The sequence below is a fragment of the Myotis brandtii genome, unplaced genomic scaffold, assembly GCF_000412655.1.
Source record: "Myotis brandtii unplaced genomic scaffold, ASM41265v1 scaffold1576, whole genome shotgun sequence".
Lineage (NCBI taxonomy): Eukaryota > Metazoa > Chordata > Mammalia > Chiroptera > Vespertilionidae > Myotis > Myotis brandtii.
Genome location: NW_005355734.1, coordinates 275,034 through 290,372, shown reverse-complemented (window position 1 = coordinate 290,372; position 15,339 = coordinate 275,034).

Genomic DNA, 15,339 nt, shown 5'->3' with positions numbered 1-15,339 from the left:
CCCACAGCCCCTCCCCCCAGCCAGCTTCTCCCCTGGGAGGTCCCCCCCACACCAATCGGGGTTGGGGCTGGCTGGCCAACCACCCATGGCCCCTCCCCCGGCCGCTGACCCCCTATCGACCCCCAAATCCCATTTGGGGGCGGAGCCAGTTGGCCCACCACTCACAGCCCCTCCCCACAGCCAACCCTGCTCCCAGTCAGTCCCCTGACCCCAATCTGGGGCAGGGCCCACCAGCCAATCACTTGCAGCCCCTTCCCCCGGCCAGCCTGGCCCTGATCAGGCCCCAATCAGGGCTGGCCTGCTGGCCAACCTCCCGCCATCTCCTCTTCCCAACAGGCCCAGTGCCCATTGGGGCTGGGCCGGCCAGACCCCACCCATCACAAATCCATGCACTGGGCCCCTCATACTATAATAATGTTGAAGGAATCACCCCAATTGATTCTAACACTTAAAAGCTGCAGTAAGTGTGACTGTGGTATTGAAACTTCTATATGGAACAGAATAGAGATGCTAGAAATAACCCCATGCATATATAGTCAACAATTTAGCAAAAGCAATTCAAATGGAAAAAGAATAGTTTTTCCAATAGATGATATTAGAACAATTTGACATTCATAGGCAAAAAAATCTGAATATTAAGTAATTAATTAAAAATGAATCATACACTTACATTTAAATGTTTAAGTTTCTAGAAGAAACTATAGGACAAAAACCTATGTGTACTTTCATGTATAGTGGAATCTCATTGTAATTTCACTTTGCAATTTCCCACAGTCTAATGTTGAACTTTTTTTTCACTTATTTTCCATTTATATATCTTCTTTCATCAATTGTCTGTTCAAATATGTTGCTCATTTTAAGTTGGGTTATTTTGTTTCTCATTATTGAGTTTTGAGAATTTTCTATATTTTGGATATAGAATTGTCTATATTTTGGAGGGGATCAATGGGGGGAAAGAGGACATCTGTAATATTCTCAACAATAAAGATAAAAAAGAAGTGGCTCAATTATTGAAGTTTTCAGGATTTTCGAGATCTTGGTATCTTTCTGTTTTTATTTCTAGTTTAATTTTGTTGTAGTTAGAACATTACTTGGTGTGATTTTTAGTTATTTTGACATTGCTGAGATTGTTTCCCTGTTTCTTGGTCCTTTTTTATTTTTATTTTTGGTGAGGACACATATATCTTGTTGAAAGTGATCAGTGTACTCAAAAGGAATCTACATTCTGAAGTAATTTGGATGAGTGTTGTGTAGATAATTAGGTCAAATGTTGTGTCCTTCCCCAATCCCCACCCCCGCCATTTTACCTTTTCTTATAACATTCATGTCTTTGTTGAATTTTCCCCATCTATATTTTTCATGTTCTACTAGCTTGCCATATTAATCATAGTTATAAATTATCTTTCTGTGAATTCCTACATAGGGGTTCATCTTTGAGTCTGACCATATTGATTGCTTTGACAATTGGTAATACTTTTTTATTTTCCTTGAGTTTCATATTTTTTTCTTGAATCTTGAACTTTCTATATAGAGCAGTAGAAACTGAATTACAGATTCAAGAAAATGCTTTAATTTTCTAGTTTATCTGCCTGTATATTGTTTAAGTGGGAGTGGTATTCTTTCTAGCTTCCTATATCCTGGGCAACTGTTGAGTCAGAAAACCATTTTGAGCATAGTAGTGACATGATCTGATTTACATCTTTGTTAAAAGATAACTCTTGTTGCACTATCCAGGGGTCCTCAAACTATGGCCCGCGGGCCACATGCAAATACAAATATTGTATTTGTTCCTGTTTTGTTTTTTTACTTCAAAATAAGATATGTGCAGTGTGCATAGGAATTTGTTCATAGTTTTTTTTTTTTAAACTATAGTCCGGACCTCCAACGGTCTGAGGGACAGTGAACTGGCCCCCTGTTTAAAAAGTTTGAGGACCCCTGCAGTCTATGCAAACTGTCAAGTGGAAACTGAAGAAATAAGTCAGCAGGATATTGCAATAGTTCTGATAATGGCTGAGCATGGGAAAAATTGTCAAATTCATGATATAATTTAAAGGGAGAACCAAGAGGATTTTCTCCTGGATTAATGTGGATTGTGTGAGAGCCGAGTAAGGGAAATTCCCAGGTAAATGTTCTTAGTAATTGGATGGGTTGTAGTGACATTTACTGAAATAGAAGATAATGGGTAAGAAGCAAATATTTCCCAGGAGCAGTAGAGAGGAAGACTAAATCATTTATTCAACAAATAATTGCTAAATATTGTTTTATGTGAAATGATAGGGGCCTCCTCAGTGAATCAGATGGAGTCTTTATCTTTGAAGCATGAACATTATAGGACTGTAAGCCAGAACTCACAATTCTGTGTGACAAATTATAAGACAATTCAGATTCAGAACACTTAGGAGGAGGACCAGTATTATTTGACTCTAAATGTTGTTCCTACAAAGTACAGGGAATCTAATTACAAACTTGAAATAAAAATGCTCACTCAAGCATTTAAAATTTAAAATATGAAACTAAAATTAAGAATGGCATTTCCCTAATATATTTTTTTCAGTACTTCCTGACAGTCTAAAATTTAAATATCTTACTCTTAACACACAAGTCTCTTCAGGACCTGACCTCTTTTACTTTTGTACTTCAAACCTCCAAAATTAATATTTTTTTCTCTTTCTTCCATACTTTGCCATATGGCATTTTCCCTGGCAGAAGTGTTTTCTTCTCCTACAGCTCCAATTCCAGGTAATACCTGGTAAAATCCTACTCAACCTTAAATGATCAACTCAGTTGTGATATCCTCATAGGAGCTTTCTTGCAACATGGCAAAAAGAGTTGGCTTACTCTCCTTTCTGTCTTTAACTGTTTTCTTATATGGCTTTCTAACCCTTTTTTCCTTTGTATTTTACTTGTTTGCTTAATTGCCTCTACCTAAGATGCTCAGTTCATTTTATTTTTAAATTCATAACAGAGTATATGATAGCTTATAATTATTTCTGTGGAAAATAAATGCATGGATAAAAAAAATCCATTCCTGAAACAAATACATATTTGAACTGTGAACTAAAGAAAATGTATTTTTTTCTAAGCATTTTTATAAATAAACTAGAGGCCCAGCGCATGATTAAATCGTGCGTGTGTAGGGTCCCCTAGGCCTAGCCTGCCATCAGGGCCATGTCCACTGCCCCCGACACTTCGCATGCTCCACGGACGCTGCCGCCCCTTGCCCTCCACCGGATGCCAGGTTCTCACCTTCCCTGGGCCTGGCGTTCACCCATTTGGAGGATGCCGGTAGGCAGCAGCCCCATTGTGGAACCGCTCTCGGCACCCTCCCCATTGGCCATAATTCGCAGGCCACACCATCTGGTATCGGGATGCAGGATGTCCTTCTGCTCCACTGGCCTCTGCTCCATCTGGGCTCGAGTAGTAACCACCACCGCCATCACAGTCACCGTGTAAAAGTAAAGCCAGCAGGCTGGTGGCACACGCGAGTGCACACTCCCTTACACTCCCCCTCACACCTCTCAAAGGTTAGCCCCGCCCTGTGGAATCCAGCCAATCTGGGAGCCCTGCTGCCCCACCTCCAGCGGCCTCACCACACCCCCGTCCCCCACAACTGCCTTCCCAACCACACTGGAGGCTCTCAGTCTTTTGAGCTGAACCTTGGAACCCGGTGAAGGTGGGGAGGGCCACCTGACACACCAGGAAACTGAAGTTCAAGGCTGAGTGTGAGTGCAGCTCTACTCTGTTCCCTCCCATGGAGCCTGTCCTATCCCTCTGCGCCAAGTGCTCAGGCCCCGCCCCTCCCTGACGTCAAGGGCCTATTCTGCCTCCCCGCCATGACTCCCCACCCCCGCAGCCCACTGCGCCCCGGCTGTCCACAGCACCTTGGCTCCGTTCCTGTCTCCACCACCTCTACTTTGCTCCCTTCTGCACACTTGGCTTCCTTCTACGTTGTCTTCAGTCTTAGCTCCCAGCTGGCATATACAAATTAACCACTATCTTGGTTGGGTTAATTTGCATATAGTTGCTCTGATTGGCTGGTGGGCGTAGCTAAGGTATGGTCAATTAGCATCTTTGTCTTTTATTAGTGTAGATTAACTTGTTTACTTAGAATTTAAGGGGCTACTGAAGAAATATTGACTTTACTAGTCTTGAAATATACAGCATTGCTCTAAAGGAATCCTGTAATGTCACCTGCATAAGTGTGTGTGTGTGTGTGTGTGTGTGTGTGTGTGTGTGTGTGTGTTGCCTGAAAAGGGAGTGAATGTGTTGATAGGTAGGGATAATATGTTTGTAAGGAAAGGACAGAAAAATAAACAACATGAAAATAAGACTGAATTTCTTTGGGTAAAGAATTTGTCTTGATGATTTTTTTATCCCCAGAGTCTGACATAGGAAATAGTCAAAGATAAATGATTCTCTAAGAAGATTACTATTGACTTTCATGTCTTAGTAATTCCAAGCCAAAATATACTCTCTCCTCCATCTATCAACCTATAATTTTAAGTTGTTATTTCCTATTCTTTATATATCAATAAAATAAAAAGATATAAACAAGGTCAAGATACTTCTGTAGCAATTATGTATTTACCTATTAACATGCCATATACATTCAATTCTACAGTGTTAATAAGATTATCATTTAGTTCATTAGTTGGTTGAACGAGGGAAATGTGTTGCCATCATCTCATACTACCTAGTGCAAAGAATCCAAATATATTTAAAAAAACTAACACCATTTTAACATGTGAAAATTATGTCACAGAATTCCTTAAGAAAGATTCCACAGAAAATTTAAACCCTTGAATTAGGTATATATATTCATTCCTAATTAGTATATAATGAAGAAACTTGAAAAATGAAGACATTTGATTTTGAACTGTAATTTTCAAAAATATTTCAAAATATATTTATAAAAATTTAAATAATTGTTTAAGCCTATTTTTTTCTTTTCAACTCTCTGGTAGTTACCAAACTGAAGAGAAAGATGCTCCCATCAATTTCTGGAAAATGGTAATGTTATATCCTCTTAAATATTATTGACTTTTCCTTTGAAATTTGATGCTTTGAGATAAATTTTAAATTACATCTTAAATGCAAATTGTGAAAATAGGAATTGTAAAATATTATGCTAAATATTTTTTAGATTGAAATTTTATATATGTGTGAATTTAAGCTTATGGACCAGCTACATTACATAAAAACCTTTATCTCAATGGAACAAAATACAAACTTTACAAATCTTTATTGAGCAAATTATTCTGTGTTTATTTGATATGCGAAGGTTTCCCTATAATACCTTGTACCAAGGTATGTTATTTTCTTGGCAAAAAAATAAAAAAATAAAAGAAAAAGAAAAAAGAAACAATGAGCAAAAAAAAAAAAAAGATTCATGGACACAGACAATAGTATGGTGATTGCCAGAGAGAAGGGCATAGGAGGAGATAAAGGGGGGATAAATGGTGATGGAAGAAAACTTGACTTTGGGTGGTAAACACATAATACAATATGCACATAATGTATTATAGATTTGTATACTTGAAACCTGCATAATTTTATTCACCAATGTCATCCCAATAAATTCAATAAAAAATTAAATTAAATTTAAAAAATCAACAGCAATGAAGTCTCCAAGGAAATACAGTATTTTGCTGAGTGGGGAGGGGTGGGGGAGGGAATGATGTGGTAAAGTAATCCTGGTCTGGGTTCAATAATCCATTTTCAACAAACAAACTTTTTTGATTTATTTCACATTTTCAAGTTCTGTGAAGCATCCAAATCTAAAAAAACCCAGGCTAGGCCAAATTTCTCACAATCATAAGGACTCATGATTTGGTAGCAGGGGACAGATTGTTGTTGTTGTGTGTGTTTACACTAAAATAGGTCAGTTTTCCCTGGTTAAAATGAAAGCAAACACAATAAAAATCTGCTGTATGACTCAGGTAACCAACAATATTCTGTTTCATCAGAATTATCCTTACCTTTGTATTTGGGAATGGATAAGGGGAATTTGAAAATCAACAAGCATTTATTCCTTCAACAAAATAATGTTCCATCAGCTGCTCATTAAGTAAAGAGAACTGTTGAGTCACTCCCTTTCAGCAGGTTATGTGTGTCTATGTGTCTTGTGCATTATTTTTGCTGTAGCTCTAGGTTTTTCTTTTCATGCGATAGACATATGTTAGCAGTATTTTGATATCCACCTGACAGAAAAACATGTGTAATAGGATTATGTATGTATTTATATAAAATGATCAATAACAACAACAAAGTCTGCCTCAGGGAAATATAGTTTCCACAGGGCATTAACCTGGTTCACAGTGTTGTATTGCACAGTAAATTTTGCCCATTCGCCGAACAGAACCGCTATTGAAATACCATTTTCAGGATTCTCAATTTTTCAAATTTATGCAGGTGCTGTACTGCATGAGAAAATCCGCGTTTAGCATGCGAACTGGAATTGGCAAAGGAGAATGGCTGCTCTCCTGCTAACTTTAAATAAGTCATGTCACAAGTTGCATGTAAGCCTTATAAAATATTAAAGCCGACGACCGTGAAACAAAGTGGTATTACTCTAAACCTGGGAAAAGATCTTCCAAAGGTATATCTAAACTAAATAAAACAAACACTGTAAAAAGTACCAGTTTTAAAACCTAGTTTAAGAACTGTTTTTCTGAAGCTTGTATGATTAATAGGAAGGTGGCTCACACAGTAGAGAAAAGCTGGAAGCTTGTGTGTTGAGGCAGCACCTCCCACACTTGCCTCCCTGTCACCATGGAAGAAAATCCTCCCAAATGAAACATCTCCCAAATTAAAAAATGGAAAACATGTAGATAAGACTTAATATGTGCTTCTGTTTCAGCCTTCCTTCTTTTTCTTTCTTTGCCCAAGTACTAAAGTTTATTTTGAACACATTAACTGATGGGATGTATACAAAAACTATTGTGTTTATGATGGGGAGTTGTCTCTTTGAAGGAGGTGCTGAATATAGTTCCAGAAAATTAGGTTAGGGAATAACCCATGCAGTGACAGTTAGTTGTTTTATTTTTTTATAATGAAAAGGATATGTTGTTATGAAAGATAGATAACTATAAACAGTGTAACTCAGTAGATCCATTCTGCTCTCTTTAATAATTAGTAGAGAGAGGAAGAGAGAGAGAGACTTTGTTAAATGTCAGTCTTATAATTTAAGCTATAATTAATCTAGCTTATTAATAGCCGATGCTTTGTAAAAATAGATAAGTTGATATATGTAAATAGATAGATGCACACATATAAGACAGATATAGAGTGAGGAATAAAAAACCCTTTTAATTATAATCAATTTATTGGTAACCCACTATATTATTAGTACTGGTGTAGATATTATAATAGATAGAAAAGGAAGATATAGTCTGTCTTCAAGGGAAATATAATCTTGTCTGGAAGGTAAGCTGCATCTGTAGTTGCTGAATTGACTAGGTAAATTATGGGAGAATATTTATTGAGTTTGATACTTGTTTCTGAATGCAGGAGCAGAAGACCGGGTTAGAGAAAAATTAATAATACTTAAAATCCTGTTACGAAACAATGAGAGAGACAGAATATTGAGTACAAGAATGTGAGAGGAGAAGTTGTCTTCGTCTAGTGCAGCGGTTCTCAACCTGTGGGTCGCGACCCCTTTGGCTGTCGAACGACCCTTTCACAGGGGTCGCCTAAGACCATCCTGCATATCAGATACTTACATGATTCATAACCCCATTTTCCTCCAGAACTGAAACCCTAAGGAAATATTGTGACTATGCCACAACGTTAGGAAATAGGTGAGGACTGAGTTCTATCACTTTCTGAAGCTCAGGCTCTTCCCACTAGACCAGTGGTCGGCAAACTGGCTCGTGAGCCACATGTGGCTCTTTGGCCCCTTGAGTGTGGCTCTTCCACAAAATACCAACTTCTGCGCATGGGCCACAAAGTTTCAATCGCACTGTACATGCGCGCCAGCACGTGGTATTTTGTGGAAGAGCCACACTCAAGGGGCCAAAGAGCCACATGTGGCTCACGAGCCAGTTTGCCGACCACTGGTCTAGTGGGAAGAGCCTGAGCTTCAGAAAGTGATAGAACTCAGTCCTCACCTATTTCCTAACGTTGTGGCATAGTCACAATATTTCCTTAGAGTTTCAGTTCTGGAGGAAAATGGGAGCATGAATCGTACCTGAGCAAGAGACATTTGCCACATGGTTGGTGCCCAAACCCTTCTCTTCTCTTGGTACAAACTTTCCTGAGATAATTCCTATCTGACCATTTGTTTTTATCTTTATGAGCCTCCATTTCTCTTTGCTTATTTTCACAACTAACAGCATTACCACGTTGCATTCTAATGAAAGATCAAAATTTATTTCCCATTATTTGGTCATCTCTTTGACTTCAAAGTATCTTCATCATCTTAGAATCCCCACTTCCCAGTAGTTCCTTGCATGTATAAATTCAGTTCAAATTTCCAAGCAATATTGTCTACTTGCTGTGTTCCAGACACCTGGTGATACAGAAGTCAAAAGGGACACTCTCAATTTATAGAGTAAGGGAGACAGGCAAATCTACCGGAAATTTCAAAAGTACCGATCTATGATTAAGGAGTCTGGTTGTTCGAAGAAAGGCTTGCTCAGACAAGTGGTGATAACTCAATTTCAGCAGGTAGCATGCACTTTCTTGTAGAACTGATTCACATCAGAATCATCAATATAGGTAGGGATTGGACAACTGAGAGAATAAATGAATATTTTAGGTCAGGGATCCTCAAACATTCTCTGTAACGAAAGGGCCACGTAGTAAACATCTTGGGCTTTTAAGGTTCTGCAGTGTCTATTGCAGCTACTCAACTCTGTCCCTGTAGCATAAAAGCAGATGGACAACACAAAGGGAATGGGTTGGGCTATCTTCCAGTAAAACTATAAAAAACAGGCAAGGCTCTGACCCCTGTTTTAGGCCAAGACATTAGCATATATGTGTAGATAGACATAGTTTGCAGATGGATCTAGAAACAGCTGGCTGTTAATCTAATCATCAATCACAGTGTGTGTATGTGTGTGTGTGTGTGTTGAGAAGGTGAGGGTGGGGTGGTATTTACAAACCACCAACAATTCTCCAACACCAGCTGGGTGTCCTGAATTCAAATCAGTTCTGATACTATTTACCTGGAGATGGTATCAGATTCCAAAGGTTAACGGTTCAGTCTTACAAGACTGCCCCTGCTTCAGATGCCAATTACAAGCCCTGGTTGTCACCTGTGCTTCTGATCAACTGGCTGCAGATGGGAGGTTCCCAAGATGGCCACCTTGGGTTTGATTAATACTCTAAAGTGGCTCACAAAACTATGAGAAGCTTTTTACTTACTAGATGAATAATTGATTATAAAAGGATTCAACTCAGAAAGAGCCAGAGGGGAGACATTCATAGCCTGAGCTCCCAAAGAGAGAAGCTTCTTTTTGTATGGAGTTTGGGGTCAGGTATGGTGGTATGTGGAAGTGCTCATGTTCACTAACTTGGAAGCCCTATAAATACCTTTCTTGTTGTTTTTTAAGGAGGATTTATTACATAGACATAGTTGATTAAATCCTTGACCACTGCCCTAACTGGTTTGCTCAGTGGATAGAGCATCAGCCTTTGTACAGAAGGGTCTCAACCTTGATTCCCATCAAGGTCACATACCTGGGTTGCAGGATCCTCTCTGGCCTGGGCCCTGATTGGGGCTAGTGTGGGAGACAACCAATTCTCTCACATGGATATTTCTCTCTGTCTTTCCCTCTCTCTTCCACTCTCTCTAAAAATCAATGGAAAACTATCCTCGGGTGGGGATTAAAAAAAATCCTTGGCCACTGATGCTTGATTTAATCTCCAGCCCTTCTCCCCTCCCCAAAACATGCAGGGAGAGGACTAAAAAGTCCATGCCTTTATTCTTTCTCAATTTTCCTGGCAATCAGCCCCCACTCTTAGGTGCTTTCCCAAAGTCTATCAACCTAGTTGTGGTGGAAAGGGGCTTATTATAAAGAACAAGACACTTATTTCATCTTGACGGCTCTGAGGCAATTTCAGGAACTGAGGACAAGAGACCAAATATAACAAAAGTTATTTGCACTGCTCTTATTGTTCAGGAAATTCCAAGAGTTTGGGGAATCTGTAAGCCAGGAACCATGGATGAACAGCAAATATAGATGAAAAGTATATTTTGGCCACTGAATGACCAAATATATAAATCTTATAAATCACAGCACCACAGTTATGAATGGTGAGTACTATGGAAGTGGTTGAGCATCGACCCATGCATCAAGATGTCCCAAGTTTGATTCCCAGTCAGGGCATATGTCCAGATTGTGGGCTCCATCCCCAGCAGGGAGTGTACAGGAGGCAGCCAATCAATGATTCTCTCTCATCATTGATGTTTCTATCTCTTTCTCTCCCTCTTCCTTTCTCTCTGAAATCAATAAAAATATATTATTAAAAAATTAAAAAAAAACACCAGTAAGAGAGCTGCCTCCTTCACACTCCCTACTGGAGGCCGGGCCCACAACCTGGACATGTGCCCTGACAGGGAATTGAACCATGGCCTCCTGGTTCATAGGTGGACACTCAACCAGTGAGCCACACTGGCCAGGTTCTGGCTGTTGTTTCTATCTCTCTCTCTCCCTTCCTTTCTCTAAAATAAATAAAACATATTTTTTTGTAAAAAGAGTTATAGATTGAAAGGATCACAGTATAAGCTCTATTTATCACTTTAAGTACTTTCACTAATACATCAGGGTAAGAAAAGAGGTAAAAGGTAGGGATGATGTTTCATCAGGTGGATTTTTGAAAGAAATAGCTCCTAGTCCTATGCCATATGGTAATGGGGAAGGGAGTTTGGCAGGTTACAAAGTTTCACTAGATAAACTTCTCCGCTTGAGAACCACCTTAGTATGTGCCGGGGTGACACTGAGGAATGTATATGAGAATTATAGCATGCCGTATTTCCTTTAGATGCACCATTCTCAGGTCCTTATGGAAATTTATTTAAGGGGGTCAAATCGAGAAAAATTCTGAGATGGTCCAAGTGAAAGGTGATGAAAAATTTTGATAGGGTAGTGATGATGAGGATAGTGCAGTCAAGCAAAATTTAATGTTTTGGAGGTCAATTTTGGTAATGGGTAGTTCACAACTGCAGGAAAGATTGAAACAACACTACATGGTCTCTATATTTTAACTTGAGCTAATTATTAGTTACTTAACAGGTAAAAATTTCAGGAATAGAGCAAATTGGGCACATGTGTGTGCGTGTAACTCAATTCCTTCATTGTTAAAAATGTCAATTATTTTTATGCCAAATAAATACATACAAATAATAAATGACTTAATTAATATTGGTTAACAGGAAAATGTAATTAGTCTGCCTTTGTTATTTTCTGGTGGAATTGTAGACTTTATTTTTCTGTGAAATTTTGCTCCTTCAAGTACGAATGCAGGTTGGTGATACATTATGCTCATATGATATTTATCTCTCTTTTTTTTTTTCCTGAAGAAATTATAGACTTCACTTGGGGCAATGTCAAAGTCAAGTTATCAGTCTCTTCTCTTGCAAAGATAAATTTCACATCGTATCTAAATTGTGACTCTTTCTTTTTTCTCTCTCTCTGGAGAGAGAGAGACAGAGGGAGAACAAACTAGCATTATTAGGGAATAAATCAAAGAAATTTGAAGAATGACTTTATATTCCCACATGGCTAATTGCAAATTTTCAGGGGCAGAAATTTGACAATGACTTTAATAAATCTTGTGATTTGTACATATCCAGTTTGACATATGCCTCCAGGTCGATGCCACTAAAACATTTGGTTTCTCCCTTATTTGGCAGCTCAGAGCTATTCAGCACTAAGTGTGACAAGTGTGACTGGTAGAGGGTCTTTCAAAGGATTTAGAGTCATCACTGAAAGAAGAGTGAGAGGGAAATGCCATTTCTAAGACCCAAAGAAGAACAAAATCTGTACTAAGAACTGAGACTTGAACATCACTTAACGGTGTCTCCAATCTAGTTTCATAGATCACCTGAAATTTGTTGAAACTTCAAGCACAATGTGGGATAGGGTAAGATTAAAGGGCTAACAACCTTACATATCTTTTCTAGAATGAGTTTCCAGGGAGGATAGCTAAAATTGTGATCTTGGTTTTTTTGTGGTTATTATATTGGTGGTATGCATATCTTACAAGTCTGAACATTTTACTTATTATTGTGGGCATCATGATTATGTTTATATATTTTACAAAGTTGCTTGAAAACATGCTCTTGACTGGGAATAGTTCAAAAGTCCCAGAATAGTGTCAGAGACTAGTATGGGACAACTTTACTCTTTCTCAACACATCACTAGTTATTTAAAACACATAGAAAAGTTGGTTACTTTCTGTATACCATATTATCATTGTTTTGAATTTTTCAAGGTCTAGATGATAGGGCATTTAATACTGTTTTCCTTTAATATATTTGTCTTAAAGGCTTAAAAGAAGAGTTGTTATTCATATGCATAGTAGTGAGCTCTTTTAAAATATAAGTATGTTTCCACCTACTTTATATATTTATTAACACTCTAACTTTATTCCTCAAAAATTTGAAGCCACATAAAATTACAATTAAAAAGAAACTTCTCTTTTTTTGTAATTTAATAGCATGTTAACCAAAAATTCAGGAAGTAATGCTTAGATTTATTTAAATCTATAAATCTAGGGAAACATGATCAGTAAAAAGAAAAGTAAAGGAAGTAAATAACACAGGATAAAACATATGATTAATTTAGCTGGGCTGTCAGGGTTCAAATTCCTAACATTTGGAGAACTTGATTAAACTCTGAACTTGAGTTATTTTACTTCTCTCTGCCCAGTTACCCATTTATAAAATCAGCTACTGCCTGTGAATATAATGTAGATTTAATGAGTTATTAAATGTAACCCACTTAGAATACTATATAGCACATATTAAGTAGTGAATAAATGTTAGCGGTTTTCAACTATCAGATCTTAATATCCTTTTCTCATAAAAATAATTTTGAGAAAAATCTGTTAGTTGTATTTGCTTTTTCATAGAATAATATAGCTTATAAAAGTGACTAGGGTATGCATACATATTAAATTTCAAATTTAGTGCTCTAATATAAAAAACATTCTGTTTCAGAGAGAAATTAACCTAGACTGTTTTCATGTAAACTGTCATATAATGATTGATGTTGCTATTCAAAATAAAATGAAGAGTTGACATATTTTCTTGGCTAATATAGTCTAAAATCTTTACATTTAAAGTGAAATATTTATCCTGCCTCTAGCTTTTATTATTGCTAGAGGTTACCTAGATGAATATAAAAAACTATGCTAAAAATAAACACATATTAAATATCCAGATAAGTATTTAGACACATAGATATTTAAAATTATGTATATGTCTGGAAGCCTCTGTCCTCAATTCAAGCTATATATATCCCATATACTATATACATACTTTATATATGTGCACTATATATACTTTATATATATGGCTAAGTATATATAGATAAAGCTAAGAACGTATATGTAAAGTTAAATATATATATTTAATACGAATATATAATTTATATACATTTTATTGTTAGATATTCTAATTATACCTCAGTATTCAGGGATAATACAAGAAAAAAATACTGACATTTTTAAATGTATTTTTAAGACCTAGGAATAATCTGAATTAAAATAAGAGTGTGGCACGCCAGCAAGACCAAGGGTGATCCCGAGTGGGGGGGTGAAAGGATTAAGGAAAGACAGATAAGAGAATGAAAGCTGGGTCTCGGTGGGACGCTGCCTCCTTGATGAGGAGACAACGACAGCGCCCACAAGCCGTGTCTTTATTTTATAGCAGATGCCAGGAGGCAAAGTAGGGGCGTGATCACGTTGTTTACAGCATTCTCGTGAGTTTCATCCTCACTTAACTACATGCACCCGAACTCTATCACAAGGCATGTGGGGCTACGTGTTTGGACCATAGGTTCAAGCTTACAACCACAGCCGTTGGCTATGATTGTGCTGGGAGGGCCCTGCCCTCCAGCTGGGACTTGCTCGTGGCAATGAGAGGCCCCTGTCCTTTCATTAGTCGAGGCTTGAACCTGGCCAAAACACTGTAACCACGCCCCACATAAGAGCATTTTATTTTTGTTTTAACTCTGAGGCACCTATGGCAGCTGTGTGTTTCTTGCTACATTTTAAAGTCTATAGGTAAGATGACATCAGTATAGTTTATTCTTTTTTCTCGGTGTTGCCTTTATTTCTTTGGTTCCATGCAGTGTGACTGGACATATGCTGTTGTATATGTCAGTCTGACCAAAATTCTGAACTGATCATGCTTAATAAGGACAGAATTTGAGTCATCGTCCTATGCAAATCAGGGCAGCATCTCACTCTGTGAATAGAAATAAAAACCATTACTTTGATATTAGCTTATTTTTAAATCTGACTCAAACATAACTTTCCCAGAAGGACCCCTTATTTTTAAAAAATATATCTTTTTATTGATTTTTTTAGAGAGAGAGAGGAAGGGAGAGGGATAGAGAGATAGAAACATTGATGAGAGAGAAATATCATCAATCAGCTGCCATCTGCACACCCCTTTCTGGATCAAGCCCCCAACGCAGGCATGTGCCCTGACCAGGAATCGAACCGTGACCTCCTGGTTCATAGGTCACGCTCAACCACTCAGCTATGCTGGCCAGGAAAACTCCTCATCTTTTTTACTTCACCAGAAGACGGACATATAACTCTCCTCTCAGTGACTTTTCATGTCTATTACTACCCTGGAGACATGAAGGAGAGAAGACCCTAGTACTGAGATGTATACTGTTATCTTCCCTGTATCTCATGAAGTAGGTCTCTCTCTCTGAAGTATTTCTTATCGTATTAGAAAAAGCTGAAGAGAGAGAAAATGCACTGGCTTTTTAATTTTTATTTTTTAAAGATGAAAAGAACTTGGTCCAACAAGGGCCTATATCCTGGGAAGCCTCTTGAAACAGAGTGCAATTTAGGAAAGCTCCTGAGGAAGGGATTGGATAGACGGCTAGAAAGTTAGGCTGACAGAATCATAATAGAATAACAGCCTCAATATGTTTGGTTCCTCTCCAGTAAAGATCACAAAAAATATTGCTAAAGCTAAAACACCTTTTTGCAAGTGCTTACAGCTTTATACCACTGTGGCTCAGTTGCCAACCTGGACTAAAAGCATTTCTCTCATGTAGAACAATTGGATGACGGCAGTTTCATAGCATATTTGCAATTATTAATATTTATGCCAATAACAGTTTAATAGTGCATTTATTAATATATGGAAA